The 17,054-nt window shown below is 37.3% G+C and overlaps 1 protein-coding gene across 7 annotated transcripts in view; it reads left to right on the forward strand.

Annotated features, from left to right (window-relative positions):
- CLOCK (clock circadian regulator) overlaps window positions 1-17,054 on the forward strand; it is a 64,883-nt gene that overhangs the window by 11,755 nt on the left and 36,074 nt on the right. For 6 of the 7 annotated variants that reach the window (XM_082314841.1, XM_082314839.1, XM_082314844.1 and 3 more), the window contains exons 3-4: window positions 3,396-3,483; window positions 8,168-8,226. The gene's annotated coding sequence lies outside the window, so the exon portion shown is untranslated. Of the gene's footprint in view, window positions 1-2,975; window positions 2,997-3,395; window positions 3,484-8,167; window positions 8,227-17,054 lie in introns of those variants that run through there. The other variant, XM_082314843.1, reaches the window with a different exon arrangement.

The raw sequence follows: 17,054 nt of genomic DNA on the forward strand, positions 1-17,054 counted from the left end.
ACTTCAATTGAGATTGAAATTAATGTTGTGGGGGGGCAAGAATAAACTTCAAATAAGCTTTTAATAAGCTTTCATCCTGTACGCTGGAGCATGCAATGAAACAGTTGAACTAACTGGACCTGAGCTGCCTTGGAAACTAGAAGGAAAAAAGAAAACCTCATGATGGCACTGTCCCCGGCAATGAAGTGTGCTAATGTGGCCCTGTGGTTTCTGGAGACTGAATTAATATCTCTCCCAGCGATGTGTTGCAGTGAATGAGCATATGTGTTGCCGTGCTCACAGCTTTTTTGGGTGATGTTTTTTTTCACAGATGCTCTTTTTAAAGTGGACATGGGCTTAATACCCCATTAACCTAAGAATATATAGAAAGCAGAAGGATGCATCTCAATAGGTTCAAGTAGCAATATCTCTGTTCACATGTCATCTTATTTGTGAAAGGGTTGCATCTACCCACTTCCTTGATTGGACACTATGTACTATCCAGCTGAAGATGGCCCAGGAAGTGCAGATTTTCATCTTTGCAAGATTTGTCTTATCTTGCAGTAAGGTTACTGGTTGCTTTGTACATCCATGGTCACGCAAAGAGAAACACAGAACAGACGGTGTAGTTTGTTTAAGGTTCGTCTTACGAGTGACAAAGGGGTTTTGATTCGTTGTATCATGAGGATCATGGCCGTGACCCCCTGTAGCCTTCATGTATGTGTTTATATGCTTTTTGTTTGTAAGTAGATATTACTGTTAAACTTTTTCAGATGTTCCATTGTTTCTTAGGGTCAAAAAAAATCCCAAGAGACTGATCTATTTAGGTAGATCAGACATTGTGCCAATCTTGCTGAAACAGGATTATTTTGTCTTGCTGGCAGAAGGCCTTCCTATATTCCTAATGGTTTATCATGCACTGGACATGTTTGGTCATGCATGAAGTTTGGTTGTGAATGGAGTTACAGGTAGCAGTGCTTGTAGGTAATAATGCTTGACACTTTCTATTCTAAGACCCTGGTTTTGATTGCTTATAATTTAGCAGGACTTAAATCATTGAGCAGTAATTCTTTGTGTTATATATCTGCTTCAGCTAAAACTTTACCAAAAGTCAGCCTGTGTCTGACAATGAGATGAGAGGGAGAAACATACTGTTTTCTTGATTCAGAATGCAATGAAAATCTTACCACCGGAAAAATAAAGCACCTGCATGTGTTAGAGCGAGCACTCAAGGTTTTAGGAGAAAACTTAAACTGTTATGCTGCAGTATCAGGCTATTTATTTTTTTTGTGCCATCCCAAACTCTTACGTTAGGCAGCATGATAGATTTCTGAAAGTACAGTTTGTACCAGTTCAATGATTTGCCTAAATCTGTTTCATCCATCCAAATCAGATGAGGCAGATATGTTCCAAATCCTTGTAGTGATAACCAGACAGAGCTACTGAGCACGTTCTAGCTGGACTGTGAGAAGTAAACAGGCCTAATCTCCTCCACTCCATTGTAATATCAGGTACAAACACTGAGTAAGGAGACTTTCTTCTGCACTCCTTGTGCTTCTCCTTAAACCCGTCTTCCATCTACTGTTGATTCTATCCTTCAAATGCTGCTTCAGTAGTATATTTCCATGACCGTTGTGCATTTTTGATTGAACTTTTCTATATTCTTTGATTTTTCTTCATTATTGCTGCTCTTGTGTTCAGAACAGATCGTAATAAAATAGATTGTTTTGAATAATGCATATTGTGTGTGGTTAAGTTATGAAAGACTTCTTTTCAAGCATCCTGAACACTTCTGCATGCTATGCATCTTTGGTGTTGCTTTTCAAATAACCTTTTTAGACCATGAAGACCTGCTTTGTTTTATTAAGAATTTGTGTTTTCTAGGGTGTACTTCAGCTTTATTTACTGCTTGTCTCTCCATGGCCTGTTTTCCTTCACCTTTACATTTTCATTAGTCCTTATACTTTTGTTTTTTCCTCAGAGCTTTTTTTTTTTTCACTTGTGCTGAAAATCCTCAGTTTAAAGCTGTTCTTAAGTTACGGAACTTTTGTATTTACTTATATAAGAACATCTTTTCATACATTTTTTTCTTAATGTCTTTCATAGAAGCATGAAAAGCAAATAACTAAATAGAGAGAAAATACTTTTGACACTGGTTTGTAGAAGAGAAGAGAGATTTGAAAGTTGTACTCCTTCTCACTGACTTGTGTGCATGTGTGAGTGCTTGCAGTGGTGTCTCTGTGCTTCTCTGGAAATGCGCCCGTGTCACTACTTGTGCAAAACCACATTTACTCAGGAGAACAGTGAAGTCAAACCACTCTTATTTGGATTTGTTCTTATGCACCTGCTGTAGAAGTGCAATGAATAAGGAGTAGCAGCAGCACAATCAGAGCCCATCCACAAGGAGTGGGAAATGTAGTAATATAGGGCAGTTAGTTATGTTGGTTGTAATTATTGGGGCTGCTCTGCCTATCACAGTCAAGAAAAATTGCCACTCATTAGATCAAAATTTGTTTAATAGGATATAGAGAGCTAATGATCTGAAAAAAGTCTCTTGGTTCCTAACTGAGATTTAAGGGGAAAAAAGAGATTGTTTCTGAGCAAGCTAAGAGGTTATCCTCGGGTTTACATTTGGATCAAAGGAGTTGCCTTAAATTAATGAAATAAAGTAGTGTAGTTGCTGACCAAAGCAACAGTATGCCCTAGGCCAGGCAGAGAGGAGGGAGAGGGGCTCTGTGGGAGAAATCACCACCTTGTTTGTGTAAAGATTCAAATTATGAAACAAATGAAGACCAACTTACAAGACAGGCTGGAGACTTCCAGTTCCACTTTCTTTTGCTGAAACTAGAATGTATAGTGTGGAAGATGATCTTAACGTTTCCACCCCTCCCTTTTGCTTATTATAGGACTGCACTGAACTTTCTTTTCAAATGTTTTGGATTTTTTGTGTTGAAGTGACCCGAGAGCATCTGGTGCTCGTGAGTTACAGGAAGACGGAATTTATGCTCAGTATATGAGTAAATGAAATGATTTATTGCTTCCTAGATTTTTATGGATTAAAAATTTAGTATTGAATTCATATTAAAATTCTGTAATTGCTTAATAGGGTTTAAAAAAATCAATTGAGTAAGTTGTATTTAATGTTGATGAAAATTGCTGCTAACTGATTTTTTGTTATTAAACCCAGAATTAGTTACAGACTCTGGGTTTTGCTTTGAAGCCCAGGTCCACACATAAGGAAGCTTCTGAAATGAAAAGGATTGTCATTATACTTAAAATTTTCAGTTTATGTAGATGTGAAACTTTGTATAGTGTTGCTTTGTCGTTTGTTTGTTTTGTTTTTTTTTCTTAAAAGACAGCTTTTTCTTTAGGAATTGCTTTAAAGAGATCTGATTTTCTTTTCATCTAAATTTTAGCAAATGCAGAGTGAAGCCCATTCTTTCATTTGCAAAACTCTTCTGGAAAATTACTTGGATGCTGTGTATTGAATGTCAGTGAAACTAGGTGAGTCTCTGAATATTTTGATTATTCTGAGCAACTAATGAGTTAATCATGTGTGACAAAATCCTGTTTATAACTTACAATGCTAAGAGAAACTCTGGCATTTAACCTAAAATCTAGAAGATTAAATTATTATATAAACAAATGACATAGCTCAGAAAGGAAAAAAAAAAAAAAAGGCAAAGATGAAGCAATATATTCCTGGCTTTACTCCTAAGGTGAAAAACTGTGTATACGCCAAATATATTTTTATCTAGTCTTTCTGTAATGAAGTTCTTCCATAACATAAGTTACGTGATTAGTTTCCCTTAGCATTTCTGTCATGGTATTCCTGTGGCTGTTCTCTGAGATGATGTTTAGAACCAGGCTAATTTCAGTCTTACAGTAGACTAATATTCCTGTGTCATTAATCTGCTTTTTCTCAATTCACGCAGTTGCTTAGCACTGGATTTAGAGATCAATTTGAATGATTGAAGCAAACACATGTTCATCTTTAGCCCTTTTACATTTTGTTTGAGTTAGGGCAAGTTAAATCACAGTGGTAGTGCTTACATGCCTGTCTCAGGCTACACCATCTGAATTTCCAAATAAAAAAAAACAACACTGACAGCTCTGTCTGAAAGTTTGGAGATGCCAGAATCTTCAGTTTTCTCTTGCTGTATTTAATAGCCCAGGTAATAGAAGGAAATAAAATAAATGAGAGAAAAATATTAAAGAAACAAGGGGGGAACAAGAAAAGAAGTAAACTATTTAAAGAAAAAAAAGAAAAGGATTTAAAAGATGGAGTGAAGAAACGAAGCAAAGAGAAATGAAGCCAAAGTGATAGGGATATCCAGTTTTAAGTCTGCTGCTGAATTGTGGAATAGGGAAAATAAATTATTTTTCTGGTAGCCAGTAGGTTGCTATGTACTAGATCTTTTTTTTTTTTTTTTTTTTGTGGTGAGGAGTTAAGAATAAAAGCTTACAGAATTTTTTTGGAGTCTTTCAGTGCCCTCAAGTATTCTGTTTTGTCAGATGACACCTGCTTTGGTTAGTCTGGTTTGGAAAGGTAGGATACAATTCCAGCATATGTATTACCATTTTGATTTGGATCATTAATAACGTTTTGGAGAAAATCGATTATCTCCCCTTACCACATACTTGCTCAGGATGTTCGAACTACATTCCTTTCCCAGAAAACTAGTTTTTAAGTTCTGCTGCAGGTACAAAGTGCTCTTCTGTCTCTACTGGGGACATACAGGTCTGAATCAGTTATTAAATCCCTGGAAAACTTTGAATGGCCTGTGTGATGGTGATGTTTGCTTCTGGAGACCGGGCTAGCATAGGAGTGTCAGCACCAGCTGCTTTGATCTACCAATCAGTTTCTACTGCTCTAGATTACTTGCTAATGGAGATATAGCCAAAATTGTTCACTTTAATTATACATCAGTAGATGAAGGCAATGAGCATCTGTGATATAACTGGATTTGTAGAATAGATATGTAGTAATATGGTAATATAGTAAAATAGTAATATTTAGTTGCCGATGTTAACTCATTTTATCTTGAAGTAACAGTTGTAAGAGTTCTCCCCATCTGCCCCGTGTAATTTTAAGTTCAGATATTCCCAAGAATTTTGCACACTTACTGCTAGTGTAATATCCCACATGTCTAAGCCAATGATTCGGACTAAACTCAGTTATATTTCTTGTTTATTAGATCTTAGCACAATCTAGGCCTTCTCCTTTAGTATTTTTTCCAGAAAATTTCCAAGATTCAAGTAAGATTCCTATTGATAGGGACATATAAAACAACAGCCCTTTAATATAATAATTAAAAAAAAATATCTAAGGCTGTAGCAGCACAAGTATCAGCAGCGTTTTGGAGAACTTTATTTTTTTTTGTTAAAGCCAGTGAATTTTTCAAACTAGGTTATTTGCAGCGTTACTTAAATTGTTTTTATTCAGTCTATTCCCTCATGTTGTAACAAGCATAAACATATTATAAAAGTTAGCATGTTTTATTCTCCTAGGCTTAAGCATCTCTCCATTCAATTTGTATAATCCTTTCTAAAAGAGCAATTATTACTGCCACATGTATGTAGCACTTTAGCTAGCAAAACACCAATGCATTAAGTAAAAATAAAAATGTAGTACTTAGCTGCTTCATATAGCAGCTTTGGGAGGAGGCCTCATTGAGGCAGGTACAAGCCTCAATTTAAAATGAAGAAAAATGCTGAGAGTCAAAACATGAGAATTGTAAGCCAACAAGTTATGAGGAGTCCTCATTATTTTAAGGAATCCTGCCTTATGAATATTGCACAGTTATGTTGAAGTGTATATTTCATTCTCACTCTATTTGCATATTTGTTAGTGTGTTAGGTGTAACTAAACTGTTTCAAGCCTTAATGTTTGCTTAAATACAATATAGCTGTTTTCATTAGCCTGTTAGCATGTGGCCTCAACATATAATTTATATTTGTTTCAGGATTTCCTGTGAATAGAGATAGCTTTTGGAATCCCCTTCCTCAATACCAGTGTTAAATAGGCTACTAGCAAGATCCTAGGTGATTGGAACCATATTCACAATGTTCTGAGCAGAAGAGAATTGCCATTGAAAATAAAACCTGATTATAGTTTTACTTTTTGATAACTGATATATTAATTGAAAATTGGAATAGCTATAATGCCTTTATAAATACTTTCTTAATGTTACTTTTCAGGACTTAAGTGCTACATGATCTAAGTCAGGTTCTGTTAATAAAATGGGAAAAGACCCTATAAGGGATGGATTACCCCATTTGCTTTGATTTAAAATATTAACTGTAAAATATATCTAGTGCAACTTGATTTTTAACTAGGTCCTACTTGCTAGTTGAGATGGCAGTCTTTTAAGCAGTGCTAATTTTAGCATCTTCAGTAATGACCTGGAAGGGAAGGTTCTAAATGTTTGCAAATAAAATATGGTGGTACTAATTTGGGAGGTGTTGAGAACTTGAGAGTGCAGAGGTGGCTTTGAGGGGCAAGAAGAAGCATACCAAGACATGTGTTTTGGTAGATAGAAATAGTGTGGTCTGATCATTCTGTGAAAGAAAAGCTTGAGAAGAAAAAAAAAAGAAAAAAAAAAAGCTGAGGAAAGAGTTTACAGCCATGTAAATGTAGTGAGTATGGTCCCAAGTAGTTGATATGATTTTGTGTTCAGTTTTGTAGATGGTAAAAGAGACTAATAGTTCTCACATAAATAACTTCAAGGACTCATTTGAAACTTTTTAAAGTTTATATGGCAGTATCAAGACAGAATCTGAATTTCCAAAAATACAAAAAGGAGTTGAATTTGTGACCTCTTCCCCCCCCCCCCCCCCCCCCCCCCCCCCCATAGCCTAATCTTGAAAATTCTTATCTCAAATATGGCAGCAGCAAAGCTTAAAAAAAAGCTTGGCTTAGAAATTCCTCAGTTATAGTATGTTTTATGTCTTTCAGTCAATATCGTGATCTTAAAATATTTTTGAAAGAGCTGGGGCAATGGGAAATAATTGACAGAATTTTTTTGCTGTGAGTGTTGAATTAGTCTGCAAGGTCCAGAAAGCCTTTGTTTAAAAAATTCCCAGTGCTTGAAGAGTAATAGTCATCATAATTAATCAACCTAATTTACAATTGAATGGACTGGGCCCAACATTTTGAAGATTATACTGATCTATGGGAACAAGGAATCTGTTGGTCTGCTTTCGCTGCTTCTCTGGTGACCCTCAGAAGGTGAATTCAGTAGGTTTTCTGGACTCGCTTAGTCAGCACAAGCTGTAAAAGTTTCTGCTCACGTCAGTAGCAAGCCACAGAGGAGGATGCATGCTGCTGCTGCTCAGCAGAATGAAGAAAGAATTTGAGCAAATTTGATATCTACATAAATTGATGTTTTAGAAGCACAGAATGCTAAAAAACAGTTGGCTAAATGTTACAGTGCTACCTCAAACTATAATTTTCCTTTGAACAGTGTTTACTGAACATTCAGAAATTCAGTTGTGTTCAGTGCTCTAATATTTGAATACTTAAGTAAAGATGTTCTTCCTTTTTTATTTCCATATATAGAAGAATATATATGCAGAATGATTACAGTAAAATTTCATTAAATTTATATGCTTTTCTCTATTGCTGCATTGCTGTTTCTGTGTAGTTCATGTGGTACTATCCCTTTTGTTAAAATAATGCACCATCTTTCCTGCCTGAGCAAGTCCAGTTATTGACTACATGTTGGCTGATGTTCCATTTCCTTTTGATTCTTGCTTATAGCAGGGTGGCGAAAGGATACCTAACATTTATCCCCAAAGTGGTTACAAAGTGTTCTACAAAGAGTTACCAGGGACAAGAAAAGTAAAGTCTTTCTGCCTTGGTTTTGTCCATTCTTTAGCCAAGACAACAGTGAAGACATTTCCTCTCTGAACCAATTGCAAAACTTTTTTATTTTGTTTTGGTTTTTCCCTTTCCTGTTAAGGCACTTCTTGCCTATGTAATATGAAGGACTTGTCCTGTATCTTGGGTTTTGCAATCACTGTACTTCCAGTTGAGCCTGGATTGTTACATTGAAAGCTCTGACAAAAGAGTAACTTTAGTGTTTTATTTAATGAAATTAGGAGTAGTGCAATGCAGGGGTTTGGAATTCTGTAACTATAGTATTGAGTTTTCCTTTAATGTATAAAATTATTCTTTCTATAACAGGTAGTTGTATTGGGGGAAAAACTGAAGGATCCACTGGCAGACACCAGAATTTTAGAAAAGTAAGTCTTTACTCTTGTTAAAGCTTCTTAATCTTATGAACGTAACAGTAAGCATGCTAATACAGAAATGTATTTTGCTATACCTTTTTTGAATACTCTGAAGTTAGCATCCCCTAGCGTTTCCCTTTGTTTTTTTCTGTTTTGCTACTACCTCATTCTTTTTTCTTTTGTTATCGCTTTCTGGTCTCCAGGACAATGTACAGGACTTTTAGGGGGAAGGGTTAGGGGGAGGCAGGGAGGAGGAGCTGCTTGTTCAGTAATTTTTGACTTGGACTGCGCTTCACTGAGGGAGCTTAAAATGTTCCTACTCTCTCATTTTATGGAAATGTGAATGTGAAGTCTCACTTCTTTCTTTTTGAAGACGCTTTCCAGTGAAGTGCGCTGCCTACTCCGTTCTTCAGGCAGTCAAACAGTCCACTCTTCACAAAAGCTTAACAGAATAATTTAACTGTGCATGAGTCACCTGTGCCGGGAAATCTAAGCATCAGAAGCACTTCCACAGCTGCACAAATCAAGGATTGTGCAATCAACTTGGAAACAAAAACATGCCCATCACTAAATATTTTTAAAGTGTTTTATTTACACGTTTACATTTCTGCATGAGATGGATAATTAAGTTTCAGATTAAATATTAGCTTTCTGAAACACCTGTCACTTGTTCTTGGGTGTTGCTGTTAGCAACTGGCTTATCTTTTTTCATATATGTCCATTTGGTACACTTGTACAATTCTAAGAGTTACAAGTGGCTGCTGTTGCTATAAACCATTCTTTCATTAAATTTTCTTAGTTTCATATTATTCATTTAGGTGAATACTCTTATATAAGTATCTGTACTGAGGGTCATCTTAAGACAGTCACAGTTCATGCTAATTAGCATGTTATTTGATAGATAGGTTGATAACTACTTAGCAACATGTCAGGTATATATACTCCTGTGCTTTACATTTTGCTTGAGTTTCCCCATTGACTCTAAGGCTGAGTTCCGGATTTGTTTTCATATCCGGAAGGTGATCCATGAGTCTGGATCAGTGTATATAAACAAATCTCATTCTGTCCAGAAATTTCAATTGTCACTGGTTGCCACATGAGATGCAGCAATGCATGGGAGAGTACAGATGTTTCATTTAAACATCAAGCAGAGTTCTCAAGTAGTAGCTACAACGCTCGTTTCTTTGAGCACAAATTGGAATCTTGTTTTTCCTAATTTTGTTCTCTGGTTGTAATTTAACACATGGTGTAGGTCAGCATGAAGTGGCATTGTTGCCAAAAGATGTCTAACCTGGTGATTCACTGCTTCCCCTTCCTCTGTGCCAACACAGCTTTTGAGCAGCCATATGGTGAAATAAATTTAGTTGATTTAGCTGAATGAAACAATATTTGGGTTAGTTTTAGGCTGGACCAGTTTTAGGCTGTGTTGACTGTGTGATCACAGATACTAATGCTACCAGAGGAGAGGGAATTTAATGTGTGTGTGGAAATGAGTGGTCAAGGTAATGATCAAAGGCTAAAGTTATGAAAGATATTTCTTGATGTCTGGATGTGCTAGATAATGGTATCTTAAAGGAATAAGTTGTTGATATGAAGTAGTTGTTTGTCCCTTAAAAGGTAAGGTGGATTACAAATCAAGCAAAACTGATTTAAGACTCATAGCTATAACCTTAAAATTGCTCCTAAATAGACTGTAAAGGCATTGGGTGCAGAAATAACTTGCATAAGTTCTTACAGACCCTCTTGGCCATCTGTTGACTTCTTGGATTTCTGAAGATTTTGAAATGCAATAGTGAGATATGTAAAAAGTATAAGTGTTCATTTGGATATAAAAGCTAATAAATCTTCATTGGGTAGATTTTTCTGGTCTAGGATAGACTTTTGGAAAGATTCATTTGTGTAAATTTCAAAAACTGCTTTTTAGCGACCTTTCCCACTTCATAACACGCACGCATACTAAAAGTCTGGCAGTTAAGGTGCTCACCTAACTTGTAGGTTCATGTTTTTCTGCAAGATTAATTGTAGTGGATAGCTGAGTGTTTGTTTTTGTTGCAGTAATAATAACTGTAAAGTCTCTCATTTTCTAAATTTAAACATGAGTTTATATCAACACTGAGCAGCAATTTCGTATGGAATGGAAGAAGAATTTACTTGGCGTTATCTTGCTTTGAATGTGTAATAATTATGTCTGTTGGATTTGGTAATGAATTTTCTCCAGGACAGTTTTCAAAAATTAGTTTACTTTCTGTATCTAGGCATTCTTCCCTCTTGTTATTGGAGCAGAGGAAAAACAATGTTTAACTCTTTGATCTGTCTCATTTCTTGGTGAATTTTCATTTATGTTTTTCAGTGCAAGAATGAAGTGTTTAATTTTTCCTCTTTGGATAGATTTATTAGTATTCTTGGTATTATTTATGCTCTGAGGAAAATGTGACAAACCATTTTAGATAAATTGTTTAAACCAACATTCTGTATCTGATATAAAACATATAAAATTGCTAATGCTCTGTTTCATAAATATGCACATTTGTAATTGGATGAATCATTTCGAAGTGCTGTTAACTCCAGGATAGATATCTTGGTACCATACTTTAAAGTTTTTTCCTTAAATTTCTGTTAATATTGAGAAATCATCAAGTGAAGAACTTTTTTTTTTTTTTTTTTTTTTTTTTTTGTCTGGTAACTTTGTTCTGTAGAAAATCATTGTTTTTTATGTAGCAGATAATTTTCTGGGATAATTAGTAATATTCAGTGGGAATTTAAACTTTTGAGTGTGTGGGTGGTATTTTTTCCCCTTTTGAACTTCTGAAAAAAAACTGTCAATTGCCTACCTTCTCAGTTCTATTTAAGAGGCTGGAAGAAGGAAGCTGGGATTTTATTTGTTCGTCGTAAAAAATACCAAGTTTAGATGCCTTCTGTGAGAGAGAACAGCAGAATATCTAGATTTTACACCGTCTGCAGCACTTTTTCCACAGCGCAGTGAGCGTTAATTTAGGATCTGTTCTTGAACTTGTTGGCTGCAGGTTGTTTCTGCCCAGAATCCCATTAAAGGAAATGGAGATTGGGAGAGATGTGAAGATTTTCAGTTTTGAATTGTAACGCTAACACGTTAGCTTCTCTTGATTAAAACTCATATTGTGAAGTACGGGAGTTTTTTGTTAAGCACCCTTTAAGGAGGCAGTAGGTGTATTTTTCAGGCAGGCTTGATTATGAGCTCGATTGTATTTTAGATGTGCAAAAACAATGCATACTGTGAAGTCTAACCTATGGTTCCCTGTTACAGATCCAGCAGTGGCAGATGTAGTTAAGAGGTTAAGAGCTCCTCTTTGTAGAGGGGTACTGTTCTTCAGCTGTGCCAATTTTCAAAGGTACATGAAGCCACACTTTTTCATAAGAATGAGACAATAAAGATTATATTTAAAACTGTGTGATATGTGGGTTCTTCTAGACACATCACAGATCTACTTCAGCGTGTGGCCAGAGCTGAAGGGGTGCACTCCTCCAGTCAAAGCCACGGAAGGGTGGCAAGAAGCAGGGTGGAGCCTTATAAATAAAAGCGGGTGCAAGTGGAATGCAGCCACAGTCTCTCTTGTACATGCAGCCACAGTCTTTCTCTTGTACAGACTAGTTGCACAGGATTAACAAGCATTATTTCTGCCATGCTTACAGCCTTGTTATTGAAGGAAGGGGATCTCCAGTAAGGAACTGTGAATACAAAGGACTGAGAAAATATTTTAAATGGAAATATGGAAGAATAGCAATTGTTTCTGATGGCCAGATCATTAAACACTGCCTTTTGAATTTATCTTATAAACTTAGTTAGATTTATACTCTTTCTTGATTATCCTTTACAGTTTTCTGAAACACAATGTTCACTGACAAACTCTGAAAATCAGTATTATAATTACTTTCTCTTAATAATCTTTGTTGATAATTTGAAGGGAGTGCATAAACAGTGCCTCAGGTATCTCTAAATGTATTTAATTTGGATCCTAGAAGGCAGAGATAACACAAGCAGTCTGGAAAGGGATGGAGGGGGGGAAAAAAGCCTGGTAAGTGCTTCAGCACCCCACTGTCAAGGACTGGTTTCGACAGAAGCCTCGCAATCTGCTGAGCACTTTCCTGGTCACTCCCAGGGAGCTGGAGGGGCGGGCTGCTCCCAAGGGAGGGCAGCCAGGCTCTGGCAAGTGCCCAGATGGCCAGCAAGTTCCTGGTGAGGAGGCAGATCTGAGGAGGAGCTGAGAAGTCAAATCAGTGAGTCAGAGGCCCGATCAGTGGGGTACAGGGCCAGGCATGGGCCAGGCTCCAGCATAGCCCAGGCAAAGAGTCAGAGGCTTCTTACAGCTTTCTTGCACATATCTTCACTGCAGTCTGAACTAAGATTAGAGCTGCACCCTAACAGGGAGGGAGCTGTGGGCCCATCTCCATGGTGAGGAAGGGGGAGGAGATGCAGACTCCAGAGAAGAGTGGAAGGGTGGTAGCAGAACAGGTCGTCAAGCAGAGATCAGCCCAAATGATCTGGAACAGAGGAGCGGTGGGCAGGGGTGTTTCCTCTAACCATGAGATAGAGAGATGGAAACTGCAAAGTGCGTTCAGTCCCAAGTTACAGAGCAAAGTTCTCTCCTGATGGCAGGACAGTCTAATACATGAAGAATGCAGGAGAGAATTGTTTTTTCCTCTAATGCTCATTATCCATGTTTCTATGAGGATATTATTTACAGTGACTTTTAACCAGACTTGTCAGAGCAGCTTGCTTAGGTCCATTACCTTTGCAGGGAGTAGACAAGGACACATCTGTGTGACAAGCCATTTCTAAGAATCTAATCTTTTTTTACTTCTGTGGTTGCTACGTTGTCTCCCACTCGTGGTGATCTGTAGGCTCTTCCAACTGCTGCTGTTTGTTTGGACTACGTACAAATAGGTCTTGCATACTATGGGCAAATAGTATGCACTCTTTCAAGTGCCATTATAACTCAACTAAATCTGTGATATCGCAGACCACTACCACAACAGGCCTCCTACCAGGCAGTTTATCTCTCCTATAGACTGCTTGGACTTACCTCCTTTCCCAGAAGTCCCTCAGGAACAGACTTGAGACTGGATGAGTTATTCTGATAATGGCAACCCACACCACCAGTCATCTGTCCTACTGCCCTTTCTTCATTATATTGCACACGGATGTGTCCTTGTCTACTCCCTGCAAAGGTAATGGACCTAAGCAAGCTGCTCTGCCAAAGCAGGCTACTTGTGTCCACTTGCAAATTTTCCTATTAAAAGCCCATCTGGGATCAAATTGTGTGGATGTCTGCACTAGAAGCAACCGTCTCTTACTCCGCTTTCCTGTGAAGCAGGTGAAGATGTACACTTGCTGTTACAGTGCATTTATCTACAGAAAATGACATTTCTGGGATGTGTCAGCTCTTCTGCTCGAGTACAGGCCAAGATTACAGTTGGTTTGTTGACATGGTAGGGAAAAGTTTGCAATACATGACTATTCCCAGTTGCTAGAATAACCTTTTCAGCTGCAAAGTTTGGACAGCATTTCTTGAAATTCCCTGTCTTCTGATATTTTTGTTTGTTTTGCCTTTTTTTTTTTATTTTGAGTTAGATAATGAGAGAGACATGTCAGTTTTAAAACCATAGTATTTTAACAGATAGCCTTTGATTAGTGAGAACGGATCAATCAGTCATTACCCTAATTTGCTTTCTGTTGGTGTGTATAGCATTGCAAGCAAAGGAGCAAGTATCTTGAAACCTGCTAGCTTATTCTATTAGGCCAAACTGTATCTGATTAGAAACCAGGTTATGGTTTACCTGTCTAAATATCTTTTGCTCTTTACAAAAGTCTGTGGTTACTAGAGAGGAACTAAACCACAATAAATTCTTTCCCTTCTCCTCCCCTCTACCTCACCTCTAAAAAAGAAGACGCTAAAGAGAAGAATGGTTGGGCTGGGGGCAAATCTATGAAACAAAGAGCAAAATGGAAAACATGAGTGGTAGTGGTGTGCTATTCTGGGAATGAGATAATGGATGGATCTCTGCTTGCCCATTATGGTGGGACGTCCCAGTAGAGTAAAACCCCAGAAGTTCATAATCCAAGGTATTGGAAGCAAATGTTCCTTTGCTCCTGGAAAGGAGTATCAAGAAGGTTTATAAGTATCCTCAGAATCTGTATAATGAATAGGGCTTTTGGTGCTGTGCTTCCATTGCGAGTCAGGTTCTGGCTCAGCTGTTTTCTCATAGTGTGATTTTTCTGCTCTTTGGCTTGCTTACCCTGGTACGTAACTGGTGTTAGAGCTCTGCTGGGGCATCGGGTGCTGTGGAAGTGCAGACTGGTGTGCTGTGATTTTGATTCTTTAAACAAGATCTTCTCCAAAGCTAATCCTCAGTGGTTGTAATAACTAGTTTGTTCCCCTGGCAAAATAGGATTATGTCACAGAGGTCAGGTTGTATTAAAGAAGTTAATCTGTTTCTGTTTGTAGAAACTGTAGTGTTGGAAAACTGTATTGTTTCCTGTATTTTTCCTGTGATCTTTCCTGGGTGAAATTATTTGTCTTACTAATACATGTCACGTCGCATTAGTTTTGTCTGAGGGCTGTAATCTGTAAAGTCATGAAAATATTACTTATAAAATCAAGACATTTATATAAACATCTGTTTTACAGTATAAGGGCAATACTGATTCTTCCTCAAAAATGTTTAGCAATCTTAACGTTATGGCAAAGTGCTGGAGATGTAAGGGTTTCAGTCACTGACTATGTACAAAATCATGTACAGGCAACACATTGACTATTGTCCCATTTATTTTTCAGTCCAGTCCTGACACAACATCTGTCATGAGCAAGACTGTAGTGTAATTTCACAGTTTGTTCAATTTTTGAGCTTGTTTCTAAGATTTAGTATTGCCAACGTGCATACCAGTATTGACAATAAAATTGGACTGAAGTTACTGAAATTCTTTCAGTCTAAAACATGTTTTATGTTTTATCAAATGGTGTGAACTTTTCACTATTACCTTAGGTTGGATTGTGGCTTTTTACCCTATGACTTACTCAGAACCTTGTTTCTTTGGCTAAGCAATAACTTGGCACCCAATAACTTACTGCCTCTCCATGAGTGATAAGTCAGCAGAGTGCAGAAGTTGCAGTGTTGCTAGTTTTTGTGATTTTGCTACAGATTGAGCAACGTTGTGTATTAATAGTTTGTATATCCATGGCAGCAGCTAAAGTTTTTGATTGAGGACCTCAGCTTTCTTAAAAATAGTAAGTTTCTAGCCTTCTTGGTTGCAGAAAAGTTTGAAATGTGTACAAAAGACATAGTATCTAGAGACATACGCATAATTCATTGTATTTAAAAAAACCTCATGAATTATGGAGACAGACCCATGACCTTTGAACACTTGTGGCTGACAATGCTGGCGTGTAGGCGTCTTAACCTTTCTCCTGGCTTTCACATGCATGCCATTTCTAGTGAGTTAGAGATCTGTGTGGTTTTGGTTACAAAAGCTTTTCCACTGTGATTAGCTTTCCTTTTGGTCTGGTTTAAGCTTGCTTATGTTCATTTATGACATAAACATATTCCTTTCCTCCTCATCTTAAAATCCCTTTTTGAAATATCCTTAAAAACTTTATTTTTTTCATTCTGTTTTAGACATTATCAAATATGGTCCTGTGGTGTTTGTCTTAAGTGTTCAGTTGTGATTTTTTTAAAAATGCACCTCTACATACTGCAGAGATGAGGTCTGAAATTTTCCCCATTAGAACTCTTGTTAGGAGCTGGGTGAGAGTTGGCAGAGTTGTTCGACTCCAAGCAGTTGAAAAAACACAGGTTTCATGTTGCAGTCTCTGTAACCTAGACTTCCATGGGACTCTTTGTCACTATTAATGTTTGCACTTGTCAAACGGAACACAACAGAATAGGAGAGGAGGCTGTAAGCACCTAAAAAAGTAGGTCAATGGGCCAGCAGGTTACTTGGCCAGAAAAGAACGAGTGGCTTCACTGAATCATGCTGTAATTGTTTTTCTCCTGTTGGCAGATTGTTCTCCTGTGCTTTGACTTCCTATGTTAATATTTGCATCTGTATTTTAACCACTTAAGAGCCTCTGGAAGGTGCAGGGGAAGGAGAAACTTAACTTTTCTAATCAAATAAGAGATAATTTTTATGTTTTCCATAAAATCCATTAATGAATTTAAAAGTAGCATAAGCTTAGTTTTTAGATCCCAACTTCCTTTTTAGAATTTAATATGCTTTAAAATAAAAGTTTTCGGAAGTGGTACAAGTACACTGTGTAGTGAATACGTTTTATTTTAAGAACAGTAAGCAAGGCAGATGGAAATGGGATAAAGATGAGAGAAGAAACTGATTTCATGTAACTTAAAAATGTGGACAGTAGCATGGTTCAAGGGAAGAAACTATATAAATGAAATGTAATGGTATAAAGAGATTGGAAGTTGGTGATAACTTATACTGGTGCTGAGGTTTTTTATTGAAAAAGTGCCTTTGTGAGGTAAGTTTGGAATACATTCTTGAAAGTGTTTTTGAAGTGGGTTTTGAAAGAAAGGGTTAACGGCTGCATCTGAGGGAGTAGCAATAATGCAGCTGGACAACTTTGCTAGTTGCCAGCAGCAGCATTCTACACATTCTGGAGTCCTGAGAGTGGCAATTTTGGAGACCTGGAGAGAAGACGACATAACTGAGAAAGCCAGAAGAGGCCTGTAAGTCAGAGTTTCAGTGGAAAAGGTGTTTAATGGTATAAAGATATACTTTGAAGGTAGCTAGTAGAAGTGAAGATGTAGATGGTGTGGGTGATACCGAATTGGAAAGTAAAAATGACGTTAAG

The sequence above is a fragment of the Platalea leucorodia genome (genome assembly GCF_965183815.1).
Source record: "Platalea leucorodia genome assembly, chromosome: 6".
In the NCBI taxonomy this organism is placed as follows: Eukaryota; Metazoa; Chordata; class Aves; order Pelecaniformes; family Threskiornithidae; genus Platalea; species Platalea leucorodia.